The sequence below is a fragment of the Takifugu flavidus genome, chromosome 1, assembly GCF_003711565.1.
Source record: "Takifugu flavidus isolate HTHZ2018 chromosome 1, ASM371156v2, whole genome shotgun sequence".
In the NCBI taxonomy this organism is placed as follows: Eukaryota; Metazoa; Chordata; class Actinopteri; order Tetraodontiformes; family Tetraodontidae; genus Takifugu; species Takifugu flavidus.
The window spans coordinates 5,709,701-5,718,073 of NC_079520.1; the positions used below are offsets into that span (position 1 = coordinate 5,709,701).

The 8,373-nt window shown below is 42.6% G+C and overlaps 1 long non-coding RNA gene across 1 annotated transcript; it reads right to left on the minus strand.

The window, feature by feature from the left end:
- Positions 1-5,952: 5,952 nt before the first annotated feature.
- Positions 5,953-6,758, minus strand: LOC130530214 (uncharacterized). The gene is made up of 2 exons (XR_008951771.1): positions 6,274-6,758; positions 5,953-6,066 (listed from the first exon to the last, which is right to left on the minus strand). It is a non-coding gene; the product is annotated as an uncharacterized LOC130530214 (long non-coding RNA).
- Between the last annotated feature and the right edge of the window lie 1,615 nt (positions 6,759-8,373).

Sequence of the window (8,373 nt, forward strand, 5' to 3'; positions counted from 1 at the left end):
GCACCTCTTGAAAAAAATTTAAGAAAGACAAAAAAAATGAATATTTTAGTTTGATTTTTTTCAAAAATGCAGGGGGATGTTGGCCCAGTTGGCAAACACCACTGCAATAAATCACAATCTGTGACACTGTTCCCCTCTGAAGGAGAGCGAATCATGAAAAAAGCCTCTTTCTCTTGGAAGCGTATTTTAGTTGTTGTTTTTTTTGCTTCTCTGAAAGAAAATCTACCTCCGGATGCGGCTTGATATTAACTTTCACCATTTCAGCCTTTAACCAAGTCTTCACAAAGGCCCCCAAAGTAACAGGACATCACTTTGGACACTGCTTTAGTTCTCTCTATATTGTAGCCTTCACATTCTTCCTTTTCTTAATACCCCACTGTCCTTGTCCAACAAACACCCATCGGTGGAAGAAATTTGAAAGAATGTCAAATAAATAACTTGACACTGGGCTGCACTTTGTTGTAGGAAAAAAAAAAGCATCTTGTACACCAGAAATGACAAAAAGTCATAAATGTGGTGGCTAAATATGATAGAATTACAGAAACAATCAATGAATCACTGGATGCTCTCATCTTTTAATGAATTAGTCTGGTACTAAGAAATAAATAAACTAAAGCTACAAGGATTATAGTGCTTGCCTGCCCCGAAGACAAAGAAAACTTTCAATTAATCTCAGCAGCGTCATTTAGCATTGATTCCCAGCTTCTTAGTAGTTATTGAGCCTTTTTAAAGCTCCTGTCGGTGTCCATGTCAGTTTGATTTAAAAGACAATGGCGAGGTTTTTGCTCAGCGTTAGTGGTTGTGTTGTTCATCAATAGCGGCAAAAAGAAACGAGTATCTCCCAAAAATCAATAATTATTGCTTTTATTGTCCATGTCTTAAAAAAGAACATCTTTTCTCAACATCAGTTGGTCTGCCTCAGCTCTATAAATGACTCAAACGCCATTTAGATTTGTCTAGACATCTTTATGTGCCGGATATTATGAGGCCATTATTGCTGCAATGATTTGCAAATGTGTGACACGATCTGCAGATAGAGAGATATCTTTATCGCCATTGGACATAATGCCATGAAAGTTTGTGGGGGTAATCCTCCAGATGCCCCAAAATATAAAAGCCAAGAATGTCAAGGAAGCATAGAATAAAATTTGTATAAGCCCTGTCAAAGTATCCAGGATCCAGAAGTTGAATGTATTTGTGAATGTTTGCGCAAATCTGCAAACATGTATTTACAATCAAGTGTGTTTGTAGTTCATGGACTAATCTTTTGCATTTAATAGTGAACAGTAACAGCTATGAAAACTGACAACCTTTGGGTTACATGTTGTATTCGGACATTTCTGCTGTGCAAATGCATTTAAAAACAGACAAGAAACCAGCAGGGGTGACAGCAGGAATACGTTGCCTTAGCATTAATGCTAACTACCTTTGTTAAGATTAAAAACATGCAAAGTGTTAATGTTGAAGGGTAAAAAAAGGTTTCTTTTTATAGGCAAGGAAGGAATCCACATGATATATGTAGAAATAGATGGAGATATTCTCCTTGTTTGAAATAACAACACCCCCACAGACGCAGCAAAATGAAATAAGATGGTGAGGGCAACAAATGACATACAGGCCCTACTGGTACACAACGGCACCAATCCATGGGGATAAGTGGGTGGCCGGTAATGTCTTCCCAACGGATCCCGCAATCCCAGGACTGCACCTTCCCTCAGGGTAGCAGATAGTTCTCTGCACGCACACGCACAGGCGCTCCTGTTCACCCAGGAGACTCCAGAGCTGCACAGGTGAGGCCATACATGTATCACTTCAATTTATCATTCTCACAGGGCAAGCTTTATAAAACAAGCAGCAGCTGTAGCAGATTTACAGATACAAATATCGCCTCGCCTCTGTTTGCCGTCCTGAGATGCCAAACAGACTTTAGGTTATTTGAGCTCGCAGCATCTCTGAACAAACACGGCATTAGAGCCCGCCGACGTATGCGCCGTTATCTGGAAAACAGGGAGGTTTACGGCAGATTTGACACTTCTGATTTGACAATCGAAGGATAGAAATCAACAAACAAACAATTCCGTCCGGTGCAGGAAGACAGGGAAGTATTCAAATCCAAACCAACCTGAACCTTAAAAGCTGGTGCTTTAAATTTAATAATGAGGATTGACCTGATGCTCAGACTGCAACGAGTTCGCTCCTTGGCTCCCCTAAAGAACAGAAAAACAGTCCTCATGTTCAGGCCACTGCTGAAGATTCACCAGGAGGATATTCTGCTTTTAGGAAAAATTTTATACATCTCTTGTTTAGCAATAATCTATTGGGCTCTGATCATAACCAAATTGTAATGCTTCATCGTAACTAAGTGTCACTTTTTCAACATGGAGCACACAAGTATTTCCGTCCATGAAGGACCAAAACATGGCCGTGTAATTTTTCCACAAGAAGCTCATTAACTACATTAACACTTCAACGAGAAGACCGTCAGTGATGGAAATAATCAACCAATAAAACGACTCCTCTCCAAGCTGCGTGCTTGTTTGTCGATGTTTTTAACAAAGTCGATGGTCGAGTTCAAAATCATGTAGCATCTTAACGAAATACACAACATACATCAGTCATTGTCTCTCTTTGAGAAGCCACTATGTCCTGACTGGCTCTTGAGACTGTGTATTGGTGCCTGTTGCGGGGGCTAAGTAACACTTGTCCTGCCCACTCTGAAGGAATAGACAACATGACCCCTCTCACTCAATACAGTGCCAACTCCCAGCGCTAAGACAGAGGCTAATGCTCATTAGCAAGCTTTGTGTAAGCAATCAGGCCACCTCTTTCTCCAATGATTTACTGGAGTTTGCGGCGGTTTTCTTTGAACCTGGCGTCTTCAATGGAAAGTGTCGTACAAATGAGGACTTTCGGAAGCCGAGATAATGATCTCCTCCTCCACCAACCTTTTCCCCGCAGCTGGTCGCGCCGCCATGGCTTTGATTTCTTGTCAGACTCTCGGATAATCAGCGTGAAGCTTCCAGGCAAATTTTGCACCTATTTGCATACATCTTGACGTTCGCACCTTTTGACCCATGCCTTTCCAACCCCGGAGAATCAACACCACCATGTCTGCTGGAAGACTCATTTATTCATATCAGGTAAAAATGAAGACGGTGCAGAATCACCTGGGTGATGATATCCTTCAGTGCTTTATGGACAACTACATCCCCACACGTCTGGAGGTCCTTGTCCTTTATTTTAATTAATGAGAATACCTGTCTTTTTGCTCATTTGAGCTCATCTTTTACTCTGTTACATAAAAAAACACTATTTGTGATGCATTTTCATGTTATCTGCAAGTCTTATATTTCAATATTTTCCCTTGTCAGACTTTGTTAGGTAGTTAAGGTTATTCCCATAACGACCCAGGATTGTGTTCTTTGCACGAATATTTTTTTTGTATTCTGTACTTGTAATACCATAACTTTCTTTCGTGAGTTTGTCTGCTCTTCTTGCCCGTGTCTCTTTTCTCTGGCCACTCGAGTTTCTTCCCACAGTCCCCCAGAGACCCTAAACTGCCCCCAGGTTTGAGTGTATAAATAAATGGTGTGTGTGCCCTGTGAAGAACAACAATTACTAATTAACAAGTTTAAAAGCAGCTTAATGTGTTTTTCTTCCGGTGAGGGTTAGTCTCTGCCACGCTCACACACAGGACCACGCCACTTGTCTGCGAGCCAGCTCTGGTCGCTAAACGAAGCCGCCCAGCAATTATTCCTCCTAAGGCGACTCTTAATCCAGTGACAAATTTGGTTAATCTTTAACTTTTTCTGTCTCTGAGCTCTCTTTGCCAAATTCACTTTAATTTAACTTGTCTGGCCAACACTGTTTAATATGTCGCATTTGTCTATTTATTCTTTTTCTTACAAGCCACTATGTTTTCCATGTGGAGGTGGAAGCAGCAGAAGAATATGCGAACCTTATATATATAGAACAAAACCCAGGGGATAGCCTGGATATACCCAGCATCCACAGCCTTCTGAGAATCTTGATCTGAATGGTCCCCTACTACATCACCCTGCATCCTCTCATCCCCGTAAGTCATCTCTAATTGTTAAACCCGCAAGGTTTTTAAGTTTTAAATTGCATCCATTTGATCTTTTCCCTCAGTGAATCTTTCAACCCATTCGTGAACATTTCATAGACTCTAATAATTTCTAATTTCAGTCTCTAATAACCTGCATTTATTGGGGGCTACGGTTGTTTTTTGCATTACGCTGTTGCCTCCTTTTAAAGAGAAATACAAAGAACAAGCTGTGGAGTCCTTTTGAATAGGGCATCGCTGCCAGTGCTGCACATTTGCTGGAACTTGGAGGGATAAGTGAGCTTTTTATCAGTTTATAATCACACCTGTGTGATGTCCTTAATGTGCCGCTTCAGGACATTACTCATTTTTTAGTACCCGTTTTCAGAGTGTGCGAAGGTTATCTAGCAAATAACACAAATTATAATGGCCAACATCAGGGTGCACAGGTGAATTCAGAGAGAGCCATCAGCATTCGGCCCAGGCTCACTGGGAGAGGTGGGGGGCGAGGACTGAATCATTGAACATTGGTATGCACAGGAAGACGCTCGCCGTTTTCAACAAGTGGAAGGTGTGTCGAGGTTAAACATTTAGCATGGGGAGGGAAAAAATACCAAAGCTTGGGATTTTTGTTCCTCAGCTCTGACCAATCACTTAACCCGAGTAAAAACGATGACACATACACAGCAACGGTGAACCTGATGCAACGCCTAATAATCCAAAAAATCCTGCGTTGATGGAATTTGTCCTTGGCAATGTCTTCTCTCGGCCTGGGGTGTCTGTATTGGTGCCATTGACTTTTAGCCCAGTGGGACTAATGCTCCATCCAAACTGCAAAGCATGCCGATTACTCAGGACTCTTTCGAATGTGAGGTGATTAGAACCGCACACGCCGGTGAACTCAATCACTCTTAATTCTATTACTATCCCTTTCTCTTCCTGGGCCCTGCAACGTCCCTCATGGCACAAACACATGCACACCTTGATTAGGGTCATAAACTCTGTCTAACAGCTCAGGAGGGGGGGTCTGACAAAAACTTTTCAGGCCCCATATTTGCATCCCTCTGTTAATGTGGAATATGCCAACAAAAGTCTGGAGAAGACTCCCACACGGGGGGTCCGGGTCGGGAGATAAACTGCAACCCACCTCTGAAGATGAAATGACTCCACCCGAAATCTAAGCTGGGGATTTAATTCACGAAGGATATAAGCCCCCGACATCAAAAGGAAATGGCAATTAGGAGGAGGCTTCAAAGCAATAATAACTGCATGCATAAGCAAATGTTATAAGGTGGGATTCAGTGACAGCTGGGTAACTGTATTTCAGAAGTAATCAGCAGAGGCCAGATAGAGAGTGAAGGCTGCAATAAAGCATGTAGCGCTCTCCTCAAACGGCACATTCTCGGCACATTGAATCGACTACCGGAAGCATGTCGGCTCGTGTAAACGTTCAGACGGCGCGATCGGATGTGACTGGCTTAAACAGACATGAACGCATCGTCAGAGGCTGGCAGATGGGAAATTATAGGTATTAATTATTAATTGTAAGAAGCGTCAGAGGGTTTTCTTCAGTATTTTGGTAGAATTATCCACTCGTTCTCAATTTTTGCAGAGTTTGGTGGTCGTTTGATCTGCTCTCAACAGGAGTCGTCGCTCTTTGCTGGTACCTGCTGTGACTCCTTTATTGTTGCTGTATGTGAACTGTTCAGAGCATCGACCGCACCGACAAAAGCTTCTGAAGATTACAGTGAGGTAAGCAAAATGCTGGATCTGTGTATCCAGGCTTACTGAGATTAAATCATGTGAAATATATCCCTTAATCCAAACAAGGTTTAATTTCGAGGGCGACAGTGACTAAATAATAACAAATCAACACAGCTGCTCGGGCGTTTCTTCTGTTTCTCATAGTTCTTTATTTAATATGTATTGAGAACTCTGGCACATGTTGTAGGATGCTAATGTGTGTGATTATCAAGGATTAGATGAATGATCCCCAATTTAATCTGTGTACAAAGGGACAAAAACAGATATAGATGAGCATACATACATATTAGAACAAATATATTTAAATCTGGGAGGATGCAATGGATGGATGTATGTATTTATTGGCTTTTACATCATATAAAGCGACTTTTTCATTTCCAATCATCAGTTTTCTGTTTTTATTAACTACAACTTCAAACAGGGAGCGTCATCTGTAGTGCGCTCACCTGTCAGGTTTACTTTAGGTGCTGTTGTGTCATTTTTCCCAGTTGACTTCAGCACATGGTCACTCTCCATTTCCCGCTGTCATCGCGTGGGGCCGTCAATGGAGACGTCAGCTATCTTCATCGGCCTGTCTCAGCCATCCGGCAGCAGGGCCCCATGTCTTCATTGTAGACTGTCACCTGCCTGTGAACAACGCCTTTGTCTCTATCTTCAGTTTGTGCAAGCTGCTGATATTCCTGCTCCTCCATCTCCCCCATCTCAAATCAGCCCCGGGAGATTCATCGCGCAACACTGGCAGCAGCAGCGTGGAGGATTTATCCGAGCACTGTCACTTAAGAGAGCTGTCACCCAGCCTCACAGTATCATCTCAACCTCCTCCGATTCTGCACTGGACACTTTCAACCAAAGTCCGTCTGCTCGAATAACGACCGTCGTCATTAAACTAATGAATCATTCGGGTGCCTGAGCAGATCTCCAGGTCAGGACACCTTCCCGATCCTGGAGGCTGCATGAAATCACAATCTATGACCTCCATCAACACTTGTACGGCCAAAGCTGATCTCTCAATGACAACCGGTTATCAATATTCTGCCTACACTGTGAGAGAGGACATATCAGATTCCACAGGCCCTCCTGAATAATTGCATTCCCTCCACTCCTCCTGCAGAAGAATGGATGGTCCCCGGCTAATCTGGTTCAACATCTGAAGCGAATGCCAAGTTGGCACCTCTCAGCGGTTGTGTGAGCGTTCCTCAGGCTGGCTTTCTCATGCTCCATCTGGCTCAGACTCACCAACTGCTGCTATTATCTCCTTTGTTCACCTCAGCCTCCGATTCTCTTTGCTCCCACCGAAACCTAAAGACGATAACTTCATATTTGTGAATGTAGCCATCGAACAACTATGCAATTCCTAAAAATCATAACAAGCTTCAACTTGTTTTTTCTATTTTTAGTTAAAAAGTAGATTTCAGAATTGTTGATGATGTCACTCAAATGTCAAATATAGCCACTTTTAAAGCACAGTAACAATTATCCATCCAAACACACACCTACCCATCCATCCATCCATCCATCCATCATCCATCCATCCATCCATCCATCCATCCATCCATCCATCCATCCATCCACAAAACCATTACACAAAACCTAAACAGGCTAATTATGCATTTAGCCTCTTAAAATGTACTTAAGATCCCACAATCTAATCCAGGTGAAAACACAAAGCCAATACTAGGCAATGTTTGTAATCTTAGTGCTTCCAGACTTCAAAAATGGACATTCAAGGGCCAAAAAGAGAGGTGAAATAATTTTCTTCCTCACAGGATATGTTGTTGAAATCTCAAAGAGTAGCAAAGCTCTTTGACCTCACTGTCCAGGAGTCACGCTGTCACTCCCGACTGCGCAGCACAAGGGCGGCGCCGTGCCGGAACCCTTTAATCCGTGTTTTCTTTGACCTGAATCTCAGAGCAGTCGGCTGACCAAACTCTGCCTCCTCATAATGGTGTAGAGAGGTTGAGTAGGCAGTCACTGCTGTGTGCTGCCGGGGTGTTACGGTGGAACTCTGTCGGATACCAACAGCAGAAGGAATCCACACAGGAAGCAAATACACAGGTGATCTGGTCAGGCCATCACCAGAAATAACTGTTCAGAAGTGACTGAAAAAGGAGTATTGTCGTCCAGAAAGATCCAATTTTACTTGTTACGTACAAGAGCATCGTGGCTCCAACAAAACAATGTCTGACCTAAAAATCCCCATTTTAATTACACAGCCGTACAGCTTTTTTTCTTTTAAAGTCTTTGAAACATCTCTTTGCTTTTCTAGAATGTCCCCTCAGCGTCTCTAATAGCAACATAAATGTAAAGTACAAGCAAAATTCTTCATCATGTAACCAGGCTGGCGTGTAGGATTCTCTCCCCTGAACTCTTGGCACCCCGGAATCTTTAAAGCAAAAGTGTCTCCAAAGGTTTAAGTAAAGGAGTAAAGACCAACAGGTGGATCCTTTTTTTATACATCAGCACATCTGCTTTGATAGACTGCAATAATATGCCACCGTGATGCAAATATTCTAGGCCATGAGGAGTCTTTTTAGTAAGTAAGACAA